This window comes from Numida meleagris, chromosome 1 (genome assembly GCF_002078875.1).
Source record: "Numida meleagris isolate 19003 breed g44 Domestic line chromosome 1, NumMel1.0, whole genome shotgun sequence".
In the NCBI taxonomy this organism is placed as follows: domain Eukaryota; kingdom Metazoa; phylum Chordata; class Aves; order Galliformes; family Numididae; genus Numida; species Numida meleagris.
In genome coordinates this window covers 90,703,026-90,723,518 of record NC_034409.1, presented here as the reverse complement: position 1 = coordinate 90,723,518, position 20,493 = coordinate 90,703,026, and the positions used below count along the sequence as shown (strand labels likewise).

Sequence of the window (20,493 nt, the reverse complement as noted above, 5' to 3'; positions counted from 1 at the left end):
TCCTACATCAAAGGTAGTTATCACTGAGAATGAGAAATTTAGAAAAAGATATTTCAGTGTAGCATACAGGAAAATTATAAACCAATATTAGCTTATATCATCTACCTGTAAAATATCTGTGCCTGACCTAGGAAAAAAAAATTACTACTTTCAGTCTGGCTACCATGGTAACACAAAATGGTCCAATTTATTGCAGTTATCATAAATGCTATTAATCCTGCCGATAACGATGGGGTGGCAATGAACCATGCCAAGCAGGATTATTGTCTCTGAGTTTTTTGCTAAGGGATTTGTGAAGAAATACAATAACCAGTACTGAAAATGATGGCTGAACATTGACATTGAAAAATGAGTTAAAAGTGAAGAGCTAAGCAAGTTCTTCATCCATGTTGCTATACAGAATTGCACTCATCACTGAAAAGGTGAGGTAGAAGTCTGCTTGATTTTGTTAGAAGGTAGCAGGCTGAGATTTCAGTAGTTTTATTTGCTGCTAAAGTACAGTAGGAAACTGTTTTCAGAGTCTGTAAGTCTATTTTCAAATATGATTTACTACCCCTCAGGATAAAATGAGACCATTCTTAAGCTTTCTTTATCTTCTTTTCCCTCTTAAGCTTTGAAAGAAAAGAACATACGAACTTATATACCCTCTGCCCCTGCACCAAGAAACTCAGTCATCACTTCAGATATGTAAGATGAGAGTGATACTTCATTAAAATCACAGATAATTCAAGTGGGAAGAGTCTCTGGATATCACCCAGACCCACCTCTTGCTCAAAGCAGGGCTAGCTTCAAAGTCTCATCAAGTTGCTCAGAGTTTCATCCAGTTTTTCAATATCTCCAGGAATGGAGGTTGGTATAATTGCTGGGAATCTAATCTAGTGTTAGACTGGAGAATAAGTCCAGCATCAGCATCCTGAGGACACTGTTCCCTGGTCCTTCTGGGGCCTCTGCTGATCTCTTGCCCATTAGTCCAAGATCGTGTTTCAGCTCTACCAAGGGCCATCAGTCCATACCTCAGGAATATCTCTTCTATCTCTGTGACTGCTGCCCCTTGGATGGACTTCATACACACACTGCATCTCTGTCTCCAGCCCTGTCCTTGGACTTGACTCCATTTGCTCCTTGTTGCCCTTCTCCATGTGGCTTCTGGCCCTGATTCATTGCCTCGCACTGCATGGGCTGTCTTGGTCCCCAGTCCTGCCTGCCCTGCTCAGACACTGTGGTGCCTGCCCATCAGTGAGGTACCACTACTAGTGCTGGGGTCACCTCCACTCCCTATTCATCACTCATCACAGAGCAGCACCACTCTTGCCGTTCTTGTTATAAACAAAATCCCTAATACATACATTGATAAGTACAGGTAAGTCCCTTGATTTTGGTAGCGTATGCTCTAGTGTATGGCCTTCCTCCTTCCTAGAGAAAGGTACAAATCACTACAACCAAAACTAGCTGATGGCTATAACAGGAAAGTATCTCATATATGCAAGCATACTCTGGCCTTGTAAAACTTTTCCAAACAATTCTCATCAAAACAATAAAATCATGTATTTCCTTCCACTATATCAGCATTTTCAGATTAGAAAAAAAAAAAAAAAACCACAAAAACAAAGTAGTCTCCTTGCTTTCCTCTCACTTGAAAAGAAGAAGTGTATTCATTTTCTGTTAGTCTACTGTTAAAATAAGAGAATTTCCAGGAAGTTTGCACAGGCAATTCCTGGCCAGTAACAGCCAGTATTTTATTCTCTGAAGGAAAAACTTAAGAAACACATTGAGATAACTGTCCTTATTGTATACTATTTCTATACTAAAAAAAAAAAGTGTCATCATAAGAAAATTACTGCAGTATATGTATTATCCATCATAAAGTGAAAGTACAGTCATTTTTAGAAGTCAAGGCTTGTAAGTAGCACGCTGTGCTCTTAAAGCTAGTGATATTATAGACTGCAGAAAACAGAATTTATACTTTCTGCTCATATTACATTGCAGAGAAACAGAAATACATACCTCAATATTTGGAGGTTCAGCTGAGGCAGTTGTTAGAGGGCCCTAGGAATTTGGACTTTGAGCAACATGGTCTGGAGGGAGGTATCCCTGCCGATAGCAGGGAGGTTGGAACTAGATGATCTTAAGGGTCCCTTCCAACCCAAACCATTCTATGATTCCATGATCTTAAGCCCCAGGGACAGAGCTCAAATTTCTCAAATAGAAATTTCAGGTCTGCAGAATTCTTTCCTGACCAAGAGAGCTGATATTTTCCACGCATGTGACCATGGTGGGAGGCTTCCCAGTCATGCCTTAAGGATCACTGTCTTACTCCATACATCTACCTCCCCACTTCCTGCTGAACTAACACTTTATTAGAAACAGTTAAACCTACTATTCTCCAATATGTTCTACTTTTCATGTGAAATACTTTTCTTGAAGTCCCTGGTTAATTAAATATCATTCATTGCTTTGCCTTTGCTTATCTACAAGTAAAGTTAAAATGTCTTGTGTCCTGGAAGTACAATAGCTGAACAAATTAATGCAGCAGTGCATAATTCAAAAAAGGTATCCCAAAAGAATAGGAACAATTATTATTCTTGTCCTCTGGATAACTTTACACACAGTCACTAACATTCTTCAGAATTCTAATGTACCAGGGTTAGTTATGCAGATCATGCAGAATCTGCATATATGTTTAAATTGATAAAATCATACATATTGATATAATTCTGTATTAGGCTAATGGTGCGCTTGCAGAGGACAGTTCTTCGCAAATGATTATGTGAGGTCTTGGAACACTGACTTTTTAAATGCTCAATGAGTGAAAAAAAAAGCTGTTTCCAAACAAACAGTCACATGTAGTACTACTGAAACAATTAAAAGAATTCTGCTGTTTGGAAAAGGATATTTTTTGTGCTAATGCTTTGAATAGTGAAAAACTGTATGTGTGGCAAAAGCAAACATAATTCTAATCCTGGCAAATAAACCACAGAAATGAAACTTCAAATAGTTGCCATGAGAAATAGAAAAAATTCCTTTGGGCTATTTTTAAACTTCTTATTAAAAAGCAGAATTGATTAGCTTTCTTTGAACTGATTATGTACTGCAATTTTTATATGAACGGAAATTTGTTGAGGTAGTAAGAATTAATATATTTAACAAAAGTTTCTAAGACAAATAATTGCTTTGCAAACGCATCATAGTAACAGAAGGCTTCATTAAGGTTGTTATCATTAATAGGTATTAATAAAGTAAGTATTTGTCACATTTTAATTTACTTTTAGAAAGTTATCTGTACTCAGAATTATATACATAAAAAAAAATATTCTCCAGAGCTGTTCTTGCAGCTTGGAAGGCCAACAGTATCCTGGGCTCCATCAGAAGAGGGGTGGCCAGCAGAGACAGGGAAGTGATTGTCCCTCTCTACTCCGCCCTCCTGAGGCCCTATCTGGAGTACTGCATCCAGGTCTGGCGTCCCCAGTACAGGAAAGACAGGGAGCTGCTGGAGAGGGTCCACAGGAGGGCCATGAAGATGATCAGAGGGCTGGAGCACCTCCCCTACGAAGACAGGCTGAGGGAGCTGGGTTTGTTCACCTTGGAGAAGAGAAGGCTGCGGGGTGACCTGCCTTCAAGTATATAAAAGTAGTCTATAAAAAGGAAGGGAATCAACTTTTTACAAGGGTAGACAGTGATAGGAAAAGGGGGAATGGTTTTAAGCTCGAGGAGAGAAGGTTTTGATTGGATGTCAGAGGGAAGTTCTTTACAAAGAAAGAGGCAAGGTGCTGGCACAGGCTGCCCAGAGAGGTTGTGAATGCCCCATCCCTAGAAGTGTTCCAGGCCAGGTTGGATGGGGCCCTGGGTAACCTGGTCTAGTACCAGATCTGGAGGCTGGTGGCCGGGGGGTTGGAACTCAAAATTCCTTGGGATCCATTCAAACCCAAGCCATTCTATGATCCTATGATTCTAAGATAAAATAGGACTTTCCAGCATGCAATTTTGTAGATCTTTTATCATCTAAAACTTCTAAGGAATTAACAGAAGATGTATTTCCACTTTTTTTCACAAAATGGAGCAAAAACTGATGTGGTAACTGGTGGCACCATCTTTTTCATCCTTGGTACTCATGCTGAATGGAAAAAAACTTAACTTGCAAGCAAGTGAAATGTTTTGAATCAGTAACATCAAAACAACCGGCACCACATTATTTCATTAAAAAGTGACTATGGAATTTTCTTTGGAGCTGGAAAGCAGTAGATCAAATCAGCTTATAGAAGAGGTTACTGAACTTTAGTATTTCTCACTATCTCTTATCTAGTATGTCATGAATCTTTATCTCCTGGTAAAGTGTTCCTACCTAATTAAAACTATTTGATAAGTATAACCTAAAATAATAGGTAAAGCTTACACTTTTCTACTGGTAAAACTGTTAATTGAAAGAAGTTCCTACTTTGAACTACGATGTTATTTTATAAGCACTCACTACTGAACTTCTGTAGAGATCTACATTAGTTGCCTTTCATTTTTATGACAACATTTTGTAAGTTTGTTTCCCTTCTTTCTCTCATAACCAACAGTTCAAATCATTGAGACTGGTGCAATTCATATTGTGATGATGCCTGAAGCTAAAATTTGGGGGGTGAGAATTTTTAGAAAAAAAAAACATCTAGTTTAAAAAGAAAATCAGAAGGAAACAGTTCCAAGACTTTTCGGAAGAATAAAAGTCTCTAATTGAAGAACTCTTATGCCACCCTGCAAGCCAAATGAAGGATGGACAGAACAATGTGCAACCCCTGCTACTGGAAATCCATCATATTATCCATTCAAAATCGCTAAGTTAAATGGCTTTCAAAACTCTGATGCCATACATAGTCACCAGACAATGTGAGAAAAGCAATTCATTTTCAGAAAACAACAAATGCATTAGATAGGCCCCAACCCACCAGTGACTTTTTTTTTTTTTTTAACTCTCATTGCTATCCTACAGTGCAATAAGCAGAACTGCAAGGAATGACTTTTACTACAACCTCAAGAGATTTGGTAAGGAGGTGCAGGAACATAAATGCCATCTTATGATCTTGCCTTCCAGTTCTGAACCACTACAAAGTGTGGGAAAAAAGAGGATGCCTTATGTTAACAGAGAACGGGGAGGACAGCAAAGCAGACAAATGGAGAAAAAGAACTGGAGAGATGTTGATGTCAAAATCAGCACTGGCTATCCCAGGAGACAAAGGATGGCACAGGGGGCTGAGTAAAGAGCCAGCTGGGTGAGACACAGAATGTGGGATTAATTTCATCCAGACATAGATGTCCATCTGTGAATTAGCCACCACTCTTTTCCAGAGGCAGATAATAAAATGCGAGGTTACTGCTATAGTTTAGATTCCATCTGTGGGAAATCAGTCACATTCTAGGCATTTATTTCTTTCTGTTGACTATGCAAAGGTGCTATTAGTACAGATGTGAAGGTCTACATTGCAAATGCCCACATTTATCTTTATAGTCCTTCTTAAGCTTTTTGAGGAGACAGGGCAAATTGCTAAGAGACAACATGAAGATCCTTCCTCAGCAGAAGCCTGGAACTGGGAGCTTGGGGCAATAAGAACAAACATGTTTGAGAGAGTCTCTATTTTTTGATTGCTCTGCTTGAAATGCAAAATCTAATTTCAGAGTACTGAAAGTCAATAGCAGCTGCACTGTGAACATGTTATTTACTGTCAAGATCACACAGAAAGCCATCTTCAAACAGGCACTCAAATTTAGCAGCATTTTTGATGTAATCTGCTTCTGTTTCAGGCCCTTATCTGTAAGATGACAGCAGCACTACTTCCTTTATCTCATCCCTTAGGGAAGTGGACGGGTTTTTGCTCATGTTTGTGGCCAGTAAATTTCAGGGGACATTTCCAAAACAGAGTTTAAATCATCTGTGATAAATAAATCACGGAGCTATTTTTCAGATAGCATTAGTCGCCAGTAAACAAACATTCTCTGCTTTCAACAGTAAGACAGGAGATCGGGGGGAAAAAGTACAACACAATTGTATTACTGAAGCTTATCGTAACATATATGTGAAAATATTTTCTTTTCTTCTTGGTACATTTTGGCACTTCTCTCTCACTCTCCTTTTTTGGGCCTAAACTATGCAATGAAAATATGCTCAAGTCCAGTGTCTAGACAACTCTTCTCATAAATTTGCTGTCTAAAGAAGTTTTATCCAACTCCCACAGTTCAAGTTAAAAGAGTCTGCCAGTAAGCCCTCTAAACAAGATACAGATTAGAAGACTTCAGTCACAGTCTGTTGGGAAAGTAGGATTTCTCTCTTTCCATGTTCTTGATATCGGGTATTTTGTTCCAAGATACGTATACTAATGTTGACAAATCCTTTTAAAATAAGAGGTGAATATTCAATAAATTAATCTGGGTCTCTTTCCCATTACACCTACAGTGATGCATAACTCTATTACAGGGGCCAGACCTTTTCATAAATCTTCAGAGGGAGGAGGTGGGGAAGATGCACCTGTGCAGTGTAACAGAAGGAAGAAAGATTTTCTTGTGCTCAAAGCTTTCTTATTCAGAGGATGAGCGAGTAAGAGTGAGTAAGTCATATTTAAGTTACAAACAGAAACAAGATAATGTTAAAAATGTTAGAAGACTTTCTCCTCCAATACTTAAAAAGAGGTAGACCCAGTATACTATAAGCAATCCCAGCCACTTCTTAGCATGTGAGCTGGCAAACAGCATGGAAGAGGAACAGGAGTATAAAGAGAAAAATATTTCTGATCTTTGGATCAGAGCTGCACAGAAATAATTATTTTAGAAGCAAGAAGACTCAAGCTGGTATTACTGCTAGCACACTCTGGGTAGTTGGATCAAGATGTAGCTGCCTACCCATCACCTAAGTCTCAGATGACTCCACCATCAGTATCTCTCTAGATGCTTTATGTGAATTCCGAAAAAAGAAATTGCCATAGAATAAGTATCTACCATGCCTTCCTGCTCAGTATTTAATTTCACCAAAAAACACTACAAGTAAGGGTACTTGATCCTCTTATCTACCACTGGGAAAAGTAATAAAAAATATCGCAAGGACTAGGCTTCCCAGGGGTTACAAAATCATGCAGTTGATAATAATTCAGTAAAGTAATTTACCTTCACCTATGTGTTTATGCCTAACCAAAAGAAGAGTAAATAATAAACCTTAAGTGCTAGTAATTACATTTGAGCAGTTTTACTCAGGAAGAATGGTATCCTAACTCTTACATCAATGTGACTGAAAAGGAAAATTTCACTGCAACAACAAAAATTCAGAACTGTTCTGAAGCATAAATGTTCCAGCTGTGTTTCTCTAGCATATTAAAGAAAATACTATCAAACAATCAGAGTACCTGATATTGTCATTTATTATTTAAAATGTTGCTACTGAGTTATCAATGTTCTTGATACAGCCGTCACAACTGGAGTAATGTAATATCAACGTATTATCTAAACAATGGTATGAAAACAATATAAAATTTATATATTTTGCAAATACTTGTTTAGGATCAAAGTGAAAGCATCAGATGAAGGAGGATTTTTACTATTTCTTCACAACATCATTTTCTAAAATTAATCTGAAATTTATTGAAATAGGCTTTCACACTTACAGGTATAACTATATAACAGGTACAACTGCATGGGACTGCGTAACTCAAGATTAAAAGAGCTCAGAATTAATAGGACTGAATAAAGAAAGGCCTATTCTATTTAACCTCCCTTTGAAGTTCTCTTTGCTATTAGACAATGTAGCAAAGGTCTTCCCTCAAACTTTCTGCCATCTCAGATAAATGTCTGTAAAAGGGATGTGTCTCCTATGGATATCAGTTAAGTAAGCCCATGATGGACTTCTCATGAGAATCACAATCTTTCATGATTCCTACTAGTCAGAAGAAGGAGATCTTCAATTTGTACTGAAGTTCTACTTTTTCCGAGAGTTACTCTTACTAAATGCTCTTTTGAGACTTGGATTGAAACGCAGACATCAATCCCAAGAATGATTCAGATGAACACTCCTTTGGTTATCTATGAACAAGTTAAGTTTCAAGAAAGCAAAGAACAACATATTTGGATTCTCACAAAAAAAAAAAAAAAAAAAAAAAACCACCACAAAACAAACAACAACAACAGACCTGCAAAAGAAAGAGAGTTACCTAGAAGTTTTCCGCGTCAAGTTTCCCAGACTTCCCAGACCCACTCACTCATTTATGAATGATCAAATAAATCATACACTATGTGGTATTTAAGTTGTACTGTACAAGAAGTTATCAACAACTTTCAGAAAAATACTGTTCTCCTTTCTCTACTTATGGTACAAGTCTATCAGGTACACTGCATTCTCCATTAAGTCATTATTCTACACAACTCAGATCCATATCTTCAAGGGTTCTCTAACCTTCTTATATTTAGATAGAGTCAAATTGGCATGATATAGAAAAACACATTGTTCTCCGGCACCTGAAGTTCAGCCAGATTATCTAGTGTGCTGAACTTATTGAATAGAATGCTGAGTAACTCTGTGCTATTTCTTTCATTTATGGGCTGCAATTAGGACATGAATCAATTGCACATTTCTGTGTAACTTGACTAATTGTCAATACCCTTGAGAATCATGGGAGCACTTCATTATGGAGATCATTATGAAGAAAATCTATTGCCTGTACTTCAACGTAGATTTTCCTTCTGCCTCAGGCTTATAAATTTCTTTCACATTAGTGAAATACTGTTTGATCCCATGCAATATAATTTCTCCTAGAATTATTACATGTATGACTAAAAAGATGTCTTCACTGGAGTTTTTTAAACTTCTTGCCTAGAAACTTTGATCTGTGCTTCCATGAAGATATCTTCAATAATTTTACCTGCAATATATACTTATTTTTTCATTTACTACTCATCAGGTTTTACAATCAGCTGGGAGTTTCAGGATGTAGACATTTCTGTTTATAAATTTACATAAATCACTATGATGGACTAAACATACAATATACACAATAATTTCATTTCTAGTTGTATTGAAATGTGTATCTGTACAATGGATGTTACCATACGGTGAGACTCTTAACCAAACTTTACAAAGGCCTCCACAGTTCTCCGCTCACTGTCTGTACAAATAGCAAAAGTTCTGGTACAAATTTAATTTACTTTTGATTTGATTACACAAAACAAATCAGACTAAAGAACGTGTCTTCACTAGCATGGTTGCATGCTGAGTTTTGGTGCCAATACACTAGGACCAGGAATGTGTGATGTACAAGGAAATTCCATTTTTATGAACTTGGATTTGCTCCTACAATGCCCTTTATGTTTAGTGGTAAAATGTGTAAAATGGTGAGATAGGGGAAGCTTGTTGAAGTTCCCAGTTAAAATTATGCCCTAAGGGAATGTCTAAAGTTCATTTCATAAGATCGTTTTGGAAGCAACTACAGAATTTTAAAAGGTATTGCTTATAGTTCCCTGACCACTGCTAAGTTGTGTCAGGGAATTTAAAAATTCCATATGACTTCATTCAGAATAAGATTGGTTCCTGCAGATGACTGTGACCTTAACTATCTTCCCCAGCCCTGAGCTGCCATGGAACCTGCAAGTTTTTACAACGCCATAACAGTGCTCAGGAGAGGGTGGCATTTGCTTCAGCTGGTGGATTTCTTCAATGGCTATACTAAATCTGCAAGAAAACAATTGTCTGCCCCATTAAGATAAAATGGATACAGTATTCTCCATTTTTCAGGAACTGAAGCAGGCCTAAAACTTGATGGAAGGAATAAGGAAGTCTATCTTCTATGTTTCTCTGTTTTCATTTTCTTTTTTCTACTGTTAGTTTATTTTGATTTATGACACACAAATTATTTCAAGAACAGTCAGCAAGTGGTCTTTTAATTATCCAAAAAAGGAATGGAATATCTGAAAATATCCTTCAACTGACCAGTAATTAGCCAACAACTAGGCAAGTAATTCACCCTAAAGTGTTTGTCCTTTGACTGGATTGTTTCTGCTACCAAAGCAGTCATTTATTGACTAAATGTGAAAATAATTTGTTCTGTTTTTGTCCTTCTGAAAGCCAAGAATGTTCAAGAACATTGACTATACAGGAAAGTTTTTTTTTTTATCTGCAGTATCATCTTTCTCTTCATAGCGCTTCTGGCAAAGTTATTAGCACACTACCTCAGATACATTACTTTTTTTCTCTAGTATTTCATATAGCATAGCTATATATGACCAGTAATCTAGCCCAATTTGTTAGCCCTTATATAGTTTCATAAAATACATTTTGCATATAATTTATTTCATAATAATGTATTTTATTTATGCAAGAATGTTTCACTGAGATTCAACTAAGTGGGTTAACAAAGCTGCAGGCACACAGTGGCATTCAAAAGGCTATAATTTTACCTCAGCCTTTGTTTCAATTAGGCAATATTGGCCAAAGCTCAAGGTGCAGATCCACAGATCTCTGAGCTAGATCCTGTTTGCTTTGCTCTGCATTGGGTACTACTTAACAGAATCCATGGAATTAACTGAGAAGGGTGTTAATCAGCTGTAGGGCACATAAAAAAGGCATGTCACTGATGCAGTTTTCAGTCACTTTGCTGACAACAGCAGCGCTTTTACTGCATCAATAGATACTGCAGCACCCATTGTAATTCTCTGTTTATAGCACTTCAACAGTCTTATTATTAAAATTCAGCTGCCTTCAGTCATAAATTATGAGAGGCACAAAAAAAAAGCATAAAACATTTTTCAAGGAATTTCAGCCACAGTACCTTAAGTATAATTTTGCACCCTAAATTGATGATGTTTTAGTCTTCCTTTGAAAAACTGATTTCAATTTTGGAAAAGAAGTGAATTCAGTCCAGCACTTGCATTTATTTCAGTTCAGAAAAGGACATTCAGGTACATTAAGGCAGGGTATGCCTTTCTGAATTTTTAGAATTCTACAATACCAGTAGATCTGTATTTCAATCTTTCAATTTCCAAGCCTACATCATATTTTGTTTCAGCAAAGAGTGTGCAAGGAAGCATATGTATGTTTGCATAAGCAAAATCTGATTTGACTTCAAGAGAATCCTCTGGTAAAAAATCTTGGATCCATTAAGTCAAACAGACAACACAAATCAAATCTTTTTCAATTTTCCTGGATTTGATAACTAACTACCAGAGTAATACCATTACCAATGTTTTCTGAAGAAGCAACAGACTAATTTGGTCATTGGTCAAGAGTAACAATATTAATCAATTGTTATAATAAAAGAATTGCTTTATAATGAAGAAATATAATATATATATATATAATGAAGAAAGTTTGTGCTGCAGTTACAACTAAATGATCCATTAGAAATTTGAAAACAAATCTAGAAGAATCTTCAATATTTCATTCATGTATTAATAGAAGTAAAAGACAATAAAGGCTTAATAGAGAGAAGAAAGTGTCCCAATAAACACTACTTGGCTGTATACATTTTCTTATTTCAAACTTATCAGTAATTACTTAATTTTGTGAGAATGGACACCATAGATATTTTTCTCCCAAAAACTGTCCAATGATAAATTCCCATTCATGAAGCTGAGGCCTAAAAATCTCACTTCAGCTCATTGGTTAAATAAATAAATAATCCTGTTGGTATTTATTTTCCTACATCTTCCCTTAGTACTGTCTCCTGCCCCTGAATCTTTTGAGAACCAACATAGTAAAAAATATTGTTTCAATTCAAACTGTTGATTTTAAGCTTGAAGCAGTACTTCCTAAACTGAAGAGATTTGTAGCTGCCTATGCTAAGGGCACAGGGAAGGAATGTACTGATCACAAACAAGAAAAATCTTTGCAAAGGATATACAGATCCTGAAGTACTTTAGGATACGTCAACCACAATGTGCAACCAAAACCAAAAAGTAAGAAGATAAATAGAAAGAGGAGGATTAAGAAGGGATTACTTCAAGAACATGGAATGGGGGGAACCCTACCAAAAACAACCAACCAAGTAACTGTCAAAACAAATCATTGAAATTTAGTTAAAAAACAAATACTCCTCCTCTTAAAATCCAAATACAGGAGGAAATTTCACACAAGTGGACTGGGAGTCCCTTGTAAGCACACCCTCCCTGCAACCCCATGATGAAAAGGAATGGACAAACAACATTGATATAGATGAAACCATAAACATGGCTCTGTGGACTGCCAGTCTTCAGCAAGAACTCAGTGCCACAGCTAGTAGCCATTTATGCTTCTGGATGTGCTCAAGTCTTGTAGCAGCCAACCAAGTATATATTAGTATAATCTAGTTAAATTAGGATGCATCTATATCTGATGATAGGATGCATCCAAAACAGTGTCTCATTATTTTCTCATACATAAAAAAAGCCACATTCCTAGTCACTCTTTTCTTCACTAGAAAAAAATAAAGATTTTCTATTACTGATGGTTATTTAGATAATAACTAGGAAACACTTAATACACATTTACCAAACACAACACAATTAGCCTTGTACTACTGGACCATCTATCATTTCAAACCCTTTCAGCACTGGATTTTGCTGCAGTCACTGATACTCATTTGCTGATGATGCAGTCAACTATATAAAGAACCTGCCATTAGGAAAACCAGACGAAATCTTTGATTAACGGTTTATTAGCACATATGCTCGGGAAGCCTTTTCTTAGTAATGAAGATTATTCACAGGCTTCTCGCTATCTCTTCAATAATTACAGCAACTACTTTCTTTGGCCAATGAGAACTGTTAAAATAAAAAGGCAATTAGTTTTAGAAGAAGTTTATATTAAATGGCTAGCCAGAAATATACTGTCAACGTCTGAATGAATGGTGAGTTTTTTTCAGTTTCATTTAATCTTGGCCACTCTTTAAAGAGTTTTCTTCAGCATTCAGTCTTCCATAAATATAAAATTAGCTTCTGGACTCCCTGAACACACTTCATGCAGCAACATGTTGCTGGTCTTTTGACTCAGAGATTCAGCTGAACAAGGAATGAAAAATGTCTAGATTTTCCAAACTGCTCTTACAGATCTATTGCCTCCTAGGCTAGGGGTCAAATAGAGAGAGGGTTACAAAAACAAACAAACAAACAAACAAACAAACAAACAAACAAAAAAACAGTATTACAGTATTTGAATTTGAATACTGTTTAGTTTGGCTTTCAAAAAAAAAATGGCATATGTAATTACTGGATTTTTCCTATTTTTTTTCCAGCTTTCTTTCATCTGAGACTTTTTTTCCCTTCAAGAAACAACAACATTCCCAGTAATTTCTCCTGTTTTGTACTGAACATACAGCGATCTCTGAAGTTTCTCTAGAAATAAATGGAATTTGAACAGCTATCAGAAAGAAAAAAGCCAGACTTTACACAAACCACTACACAACAGTGTGTGGAACCTGTTGGATTTTATTTGTAGAGTCTTTTACACTACAAAGAACATTTTAGATTAGTTCTGAGAGGTTTAAATTTCTAGCAAGATGCGATACCAGCTCTTCTGATAAAGCAACTTCATAATTGCTTAAAATCTCTCGCCTCCCCTTTTACACACCTATCAAGTCCCTTGGGTATTTGTAATCGCTTTAAGTTTCTTTTTACCGAAGCAATAAAATTGCTTCAGCTCTCATTTTTGAAACTCCAGCTACTTCTCCTTTGCATTATCCTTGAGTATATATGCAGAGAAATGTGTATAAATCTGGGATCTTTTCATGAGAAAATGCTTGTATTTGCACTGTACAAGAGACAAGTCTTATATACAATTTAGAGCATTTGCAGTATGCAGAATGTTTAAGAGTGGTCCATAAGAAAATAAAACACACAAGCTGAGAATAAGACATTCTGAAGACCACGCCAAGCATGGAAATACATATATTCTTAAGTAGAATTGGTTTCAGTATTCATAATGAGTGTTTAGCCTCACTTTCTTGACATGAATTAAACGCAGTCTCAAGCCTTTTTCTTCTTTAAATACATGTATACAGACATAAGAGTGGATATAGGTATTTTTATCCCAGTTTCTTATCTACAATTTGCTCTTTATGATAAAACAGAGCTTCTCTACTTCATCTTCTAGTTTGCTCTTCTTGCCAGAACTATCTGTACTTACTGGCTGTTCAGAGACACTGACATTCAAGAGAATCCAGACTCACTGGTGATGTGGGCAAGACCTGGAGGCAGCAACAAGTTGCAGTAGGTGATGCCTTCAAAGACACAAAAAGCATGGCATTTGCTCTTCAAGCTGCTGTCTGCTCATGGCAGCTCTTGTCAGACTATTCTATGACAACCTCTGAAAATCAATTATCTGAAAAATCATCACATTAATGATAATAGCTGCAGTAAATATTACAGCTTAAACTTAGAGAAAATCTTCTTCTGTAGTTGCACATTTTTATCTAATTCTCTTGATTGATTTTTCAAAGATGTTAACAGTGAAAAAAGTTTCCTCATATACGAAAAACATTGTCTAGGAAAAAAAAATCCTCTTTTAAACTCCTTCCTTCATATGCTTTCTTTTTTCTTCAATGAGAACATGGAGGGATGATAAGGAATACCAAGAATAAAACTGCCTTCTTCCCTCCCCATTCACTTGACTGATTTGATTTTTCAAATGAAATGGGAAAAAAAAATACTTAATACATTTTTTCCCCAAGATGTAAGGAATACGTAGAGAACTCAAATTTGACCGCACATATACCAACTATTTCAGAGAATCAAAACCCATCTCATTTCATGTATTTTGAATGAATTGATTCATCAGACTGCATAGCATCAAGTAACAAACCTGGACAGTCAGCGTAAGAGAAATCGAATTTTGTGAAGACTCTTTTTAAGGAATAAAAAAAATCCTTAAAAAATTGAATTCACTGTTCCACTTAATACTAAGTTAAAAACTTGCTGTTGTTCTTAACCAACATTTTGGTAGAGCACAAATGAAACAAATTCAGTTCCTGTGCTTTTATTAGTCACGTTAAGCCAAACCAGCCCCCCAGCAGAGGTGTTCCCCCAGTTCTCACCAGGCAGAGTGCACACTGAAGCTCCTCCATCTTTCATACAAAGCCTACTTAGCAGCACTACATGTCTGCACAGAAATAGTTATGCTATTGTAGCTCATCTGAGGAAAACAAATTTCTGATCACAAATACAAATGTACTTTCCTTTTGTTCCACATTTTCTTGTTGAAGGTACACATTGAGAATGATGTAATTTTACTTACAGACAAAACCAAAGTGAAACCTGTCAGTTTTCATCTTTCAGATACTTAAGCCTCTGCATATGGTGGGCAGACTTCTCAACACAAACACCTAGTAATCATACATAGCAGTGTGCAATTCTCTTCTCACATTCACTATTGCCAACCACTAGGTGGTAATGTTCCCTCTGCGGGAAACACCAAAGTGAGCACAAACCCAAGCTGAATAGAAATTCTACACTGGTGCAACCACGCACCAGTAACCCAGAACTGAATTTTCCTTGTTTTCTTTCAGATCATCGATTTAACTTACCTTTAACTGTGCTCAGTTAGTCTGGAGCACAGAGAAGTACATCACAGCACCTCCTGTGCATTTGCTGCTGTTTATTCCTGAGGCCTGTAAACTATTCCAAAGCAACTCAGCCTACCATAGATCAGTTCTCTGAAGCTGAATTTTAACAGGGCAGATGCATGCTGCATTAGTACCACTCAAACTGATATAATAATATGTCTGTTTCTAAAACATTGGAGCTAGCTGACCATCTAGGGTGGATGCAGTTTTTATACTCATAGTAATTTCAGGGTTTATGATTTGTTCATAAAACATCATGTATAAGTTACAATGAAAAGCGTACAAAAGCAGTCATGCCAATTATACACTGAATCTAATGAAGACAGAATATTCCTCTAAGCACTAAACTTTTGCTTTCCACTGAAGTATTTATGAGCAAGTGTGACAGAAAGAAGAGGAAGAAAAATTTACTTCAGTGTAAAACTCATGTTTCATGCATGGCATAGAATGAAAATGAACATGAAAATATTCTGAACACAAGGCTTAAAAATTGAAGTTCAGTTTCTACTCCAAGCTATTTAATTACAGCATTTTCCTTATATTGCTACTTCCTTTCTTGTTGTACCTCTTTTATGAAGTAGAAGAAAGGAGAAAATTTCCACATTTGTTTACAGTGCTCTTTATTTTGCAGGAGAGGTGAGAAACAGGGGGAAAAAAGAAAAAAAGGAAGATAATGTTTCCAGTTCTATAGGAGCACCAACTAAATGAAAATATTCACTAGATAGATTAAGAGAGAAAAGAGAAAAAGTAAACAATTTGGCTGAGTTATTTTTGAGACCCTGTCCAAAGATGCTCAACTGCCTAGGGGTTAGATCTGTTCCAGAGAGCAGAGACACGAAGCTCAATCTTTCACCACATCATAGAATGTTCTGTTTACCAAGTCAACATACTATCCTCCTTTTCTTTCTGTGTTCAAATAATTGTGTATTTACAGGGCCAGATTGGAAAATTTCAAATAGCATGGAAGAAAACAGGCAGAACCTAGTCCAGCCACAACGACAGATGAAAACTTCAAAATCAATATTGTGAAACCAAATAACAAAATAAACTTTTCTATTCAGTCTGGTCTCTTATTGGCAACTAGTTACACCTTTGTGCAAACATTTACTGCAGAGATTTTGCCTGCATTGGGGTCTGATATATGGGAGAGCTTATGTAAAAATGCTTGCTCCATTTTAAAACAAACTCGTATGCTAACCACCATTTCCTCTGTAGAAAAACAGCCAACCAACCCCTAACCATAGTCAAGAAAAAAGTAGGGAGCAGGAGGGGAGCAGCTGCTCAAGCTATAAACTTCACTTTTGAATTGAAATCCCTTGGATAGATTTGTACATATTACTACAATTACTTTGGAAAGATAGGGAAGTATTAAGGAAACAGAAAAGAAAGCAATTCACCTTCTTTAGATAACTCATCAGTAAAGACAGCTACTGAAAGCAGGGAAAAACTGCAATGCATAACACTACTTTGGTGTTTTCTTTCTCTTTCATCAATGAAACAAACTGTGAATAAGTGAAATAACTTGAATTGCACATAAAAAGAACTTAAATTGATTCCTTTTGGATAAATTATATCTCCAAAGGTCAAAATGAAGAATACTACAAAGTAGAATAAGCCAAGGGATCTGAACCTACTTATACCAGGTCATAATTTGGCTTACTTGTACTCATGTCTTTTCTTTACATTTCCTCTCTGAATTATTTCATAAAGACGTAATAGCCAATTCAAATTAATTTCAGCTGTTACACTTGAGCATTTTTCCAACTATATCCAAGGTTACTCTTGAAGTAATCCTAGCTTCACATAGAAAGAGTCTCATGTTTTGTCCTTGACCGTACTTCTCACTGAACAAATTGAAAAGCCCGCAGTAATATTTTCATGCAAAATTGGATCAGACCTTATAAAAATGAAAGAACTTATTCCTTTTCTTCCATACATCTTCACTCAATTTCCTTTAAATAGCTGGAGAAAAGTAGAAAGGTCTGGGCAATGTCCAGTGAAACAGATTGCCAGCTGAGCCAAAGCCTGGAACTAAGCTTCACTAACACCAGCTGGGAATTATTTATGTAAATACTGCTCTTGTATTCGTAAGTTGTGTTGCACAGACAGATGAGTGCTATGCCAGGTAACTGCACTTGACATTTAGCTCTGTCATTATACCAGCTATCATCAAATAGAAAATACGCGTAAAAACTCTAAGTGTTGATATTACAGAGAGATTATATACTAATTCAGCTTTTGCCAGGATGTATTACTTAAGAGAAGCCAGAAGTTTTAAAATAATAATTTCTTATGTTCCACAGAAAATGTGACAAAAAGGACCAGCTAGTTAGGAGCATGCACTTAATGCAGGAACCAGAAGCTGTCTTTTCCGCAGCAATTTATAGAACTATATGCCGCAAGTTGCACCAGGGAGGTTCAGGTTAGATCTTAGCAAAAAACTCTTCTCTGACAGAGTTTGAGATACTGGAGCAGACTGCTTTTGGAGGTGGTGGAGTCATTGTCCCTGGAAGTGTTCAAGAACCATGTAGATGTTGTACTTGGGGACATGGTTTCTCTAAATTGGAAAGATACGGATTTGAAGGATGTACTATTCATTGAATAAGAAATTGGTTTGAAGGTCGCTGTCAGAGGAGTTTATAAACATGAGGGAAATCAACATTTTACAAGGGTAGATAGTGATAGGATAAGGGGGAATGGCTTTAAACTAAAGGAAAGGAGATTTAGATTAGATGTCAGGGGGTAGATTTTCACTGAGAGAGTGGTGAGGTGCTGGCACAGGCTGCCCAGGTTGTGGATGACCCATCCCTGGAGGTGTTTAAGGCCAGGCTGCATGGGGCCCTGGGCAATCTGATCCGGTGCTTGATCTAGTGGCTGGCAACTCAGCCTGCAGCAGGGGGACTGAAACGTGAAGACTGTTAAGGTCACTTCTAACCCAAGCCACCCTATGATTCTATGATTCTGTGGTTTAGTGGACAATACTGGTGGTAGATGGACAGTTGGACTAGATGACCTCAGAGGTCTTTTTCAACCTTAATGGTTCTATGGTTAAAGTTGGAAAAGAATCATAGAATCATTAAGGTTGGAAAAGACCTCTAAGATCATCTAACCAACAACCCACCACCTCCATGCCCACTAACGACCTCACTCAGTGCAACATTTACCATTTAACATTTAGAACATCTGAGCAACGTTTAGTTTCTGTAACGTATACTCACCTGAGTTAGCTTCATTAAGGTTTTCTGAGCCAGGTCATTTTTCATACCTCTATAAACACACAATGACATACCTACAAAAAAAACAAACAGAGTATTAACTGTGAAACATTGAAAACTGAGTTTCTACCTTATGTCACATTGTAATGGAAGAAAAATGGATAGCCTCTTACATGAAAGTTATGTTTTCTGGATTATGTTTTATGGTAGGCTTTCAAATATCTCCCACAATATCAGTGTATTCAAGATAGAACATAAGAGTTTGGATGGGCAGACAGCTAAACGGATTTTAAAAAAACAGCTGTTTGAATGACCAAGCTCAAAAGGTAATGATTAATGGATTGTACTTTACTTGGATGCCTGTGACAAATTAAATATTGCAGGGGTTTATACCGTGCCCCACTCTGTTTAGCACCTTTTTGCTATTGACTATCTAAAGGAGGCAACACAGCACACTGTTAGCAGATAACACCAGCTTGAGGAACTAGTCGATTTACTGAAAGTCAGAGTTGCTACACACAGAAGCCTAGACATGAACTGAAAGAAGTTAAAAGAGAAGAAATACAAAGCACTGGAAAGAAGAATCCCTTCATGTGCACTGTCAGGCTAGGAGCAACTCTAAGGAAAGGACCTGAGCATGAGCCAGCAGTGTGTCCTTGCTGTAAGGATGTTCAATCTTTTTACACTGACTGATGAAAACTAAGATAACACAATAGGACTTTTCTGTGTACATTCAGTGCTCGAGCTTGAAGTTGTCTATCCAGACTTTAAGGAGAACATTTTTCATACATTTTAGGCACTTTAACCTTTTGTTCCATGTTTTCCTAGGAGAAAATATACTACTGAGAAAATCATGAAGAAAAGTACTAGCAGTCACTTCACATCTTCTTCATGTCTATGCAAACTTGCACTTGGAAACTGTGGATCAATGACTTGCAGAAGAATCACTCAGATCTACTTTAGCCTCTGAATGACTTAAGGTTCATAAAGCACTTAGGAAAGCTTCAGAGTGTAAATGATCTCCATGGAGATACAAAACTGAACAAACTAGAGAAAAGCTCTCATGTTCTGAACATCCTGCAGTATTCCTACTAGTGTTAGAAAAGGCATACACTTATTCTAGAAGGCAAAGAGTTGATTACCTTAAAGAAAGAATGAAAAAAAAAAGACTTTGTGTATAAATCTTAATACAGCATGTGTGCTGGGCAAGTGCTACTCATTTCTGATTCAATTCCCTGAAATCAATAAGAATTTTTCTATGAGAATGGACAGTCAGATATGCAACCATATTTGTTATATTTCTGCTCAATAAGAAGGGAGAAAAAACACATTTCCTGTATATTTTTTTCCCTCAATTATCTTATGAACTTAATAGAGCATTTTGGACTCTGAAGTAGTAGCATTTCTTTTTAAAAACTAAGGGTTTGTTTTGTGATCTCAAATTTTAAAGAAGTCTATTAAAGCCCACTGTTTTGATTTAAAAGCCTCACATCTCACAGCTACTAACTCCCCTGTAAACAGAGGTTTTGTTATTTTCCTTCAGCTTTCATCCACAGGTATCTGTGAAATACCACCACTAAGGTCAACACAGGAAGAATGGCTATTTCTCCCCATAAGCATCTAATCCTCTTAGAAGTAGTCAATGTTTTGAGCAATTTGGATCTCTTCCAGAATACAGTATTTTTACATGATGACTTATTTTACTTCAGATCAAGACAAGAAAAAACTTAGTAGGA

General features: G+C 36.6%; 1 long non-coding RNA gene across 2 annotated transcripts in view; it reads right to left on the bottom strand.

Annotated features, from left to right (window-relative positions):
* LOC110401534 overlaps nucleotides 1-18,833 on the bottom strand; it is a 37,387-nt gene extending 18,554 nt beyond the window's left edge. For both annotated transcript variants that reach the window (XR_002440412.1, XR_002440413.1), the window contains exon 1: nucleotides 18,761-18,833. This is a non-coding gene — a long non-coding RNA (uncharacterized LOC110401534). The remainder of the gene's footprint in view (nucleotides 1-18,760) is intronic.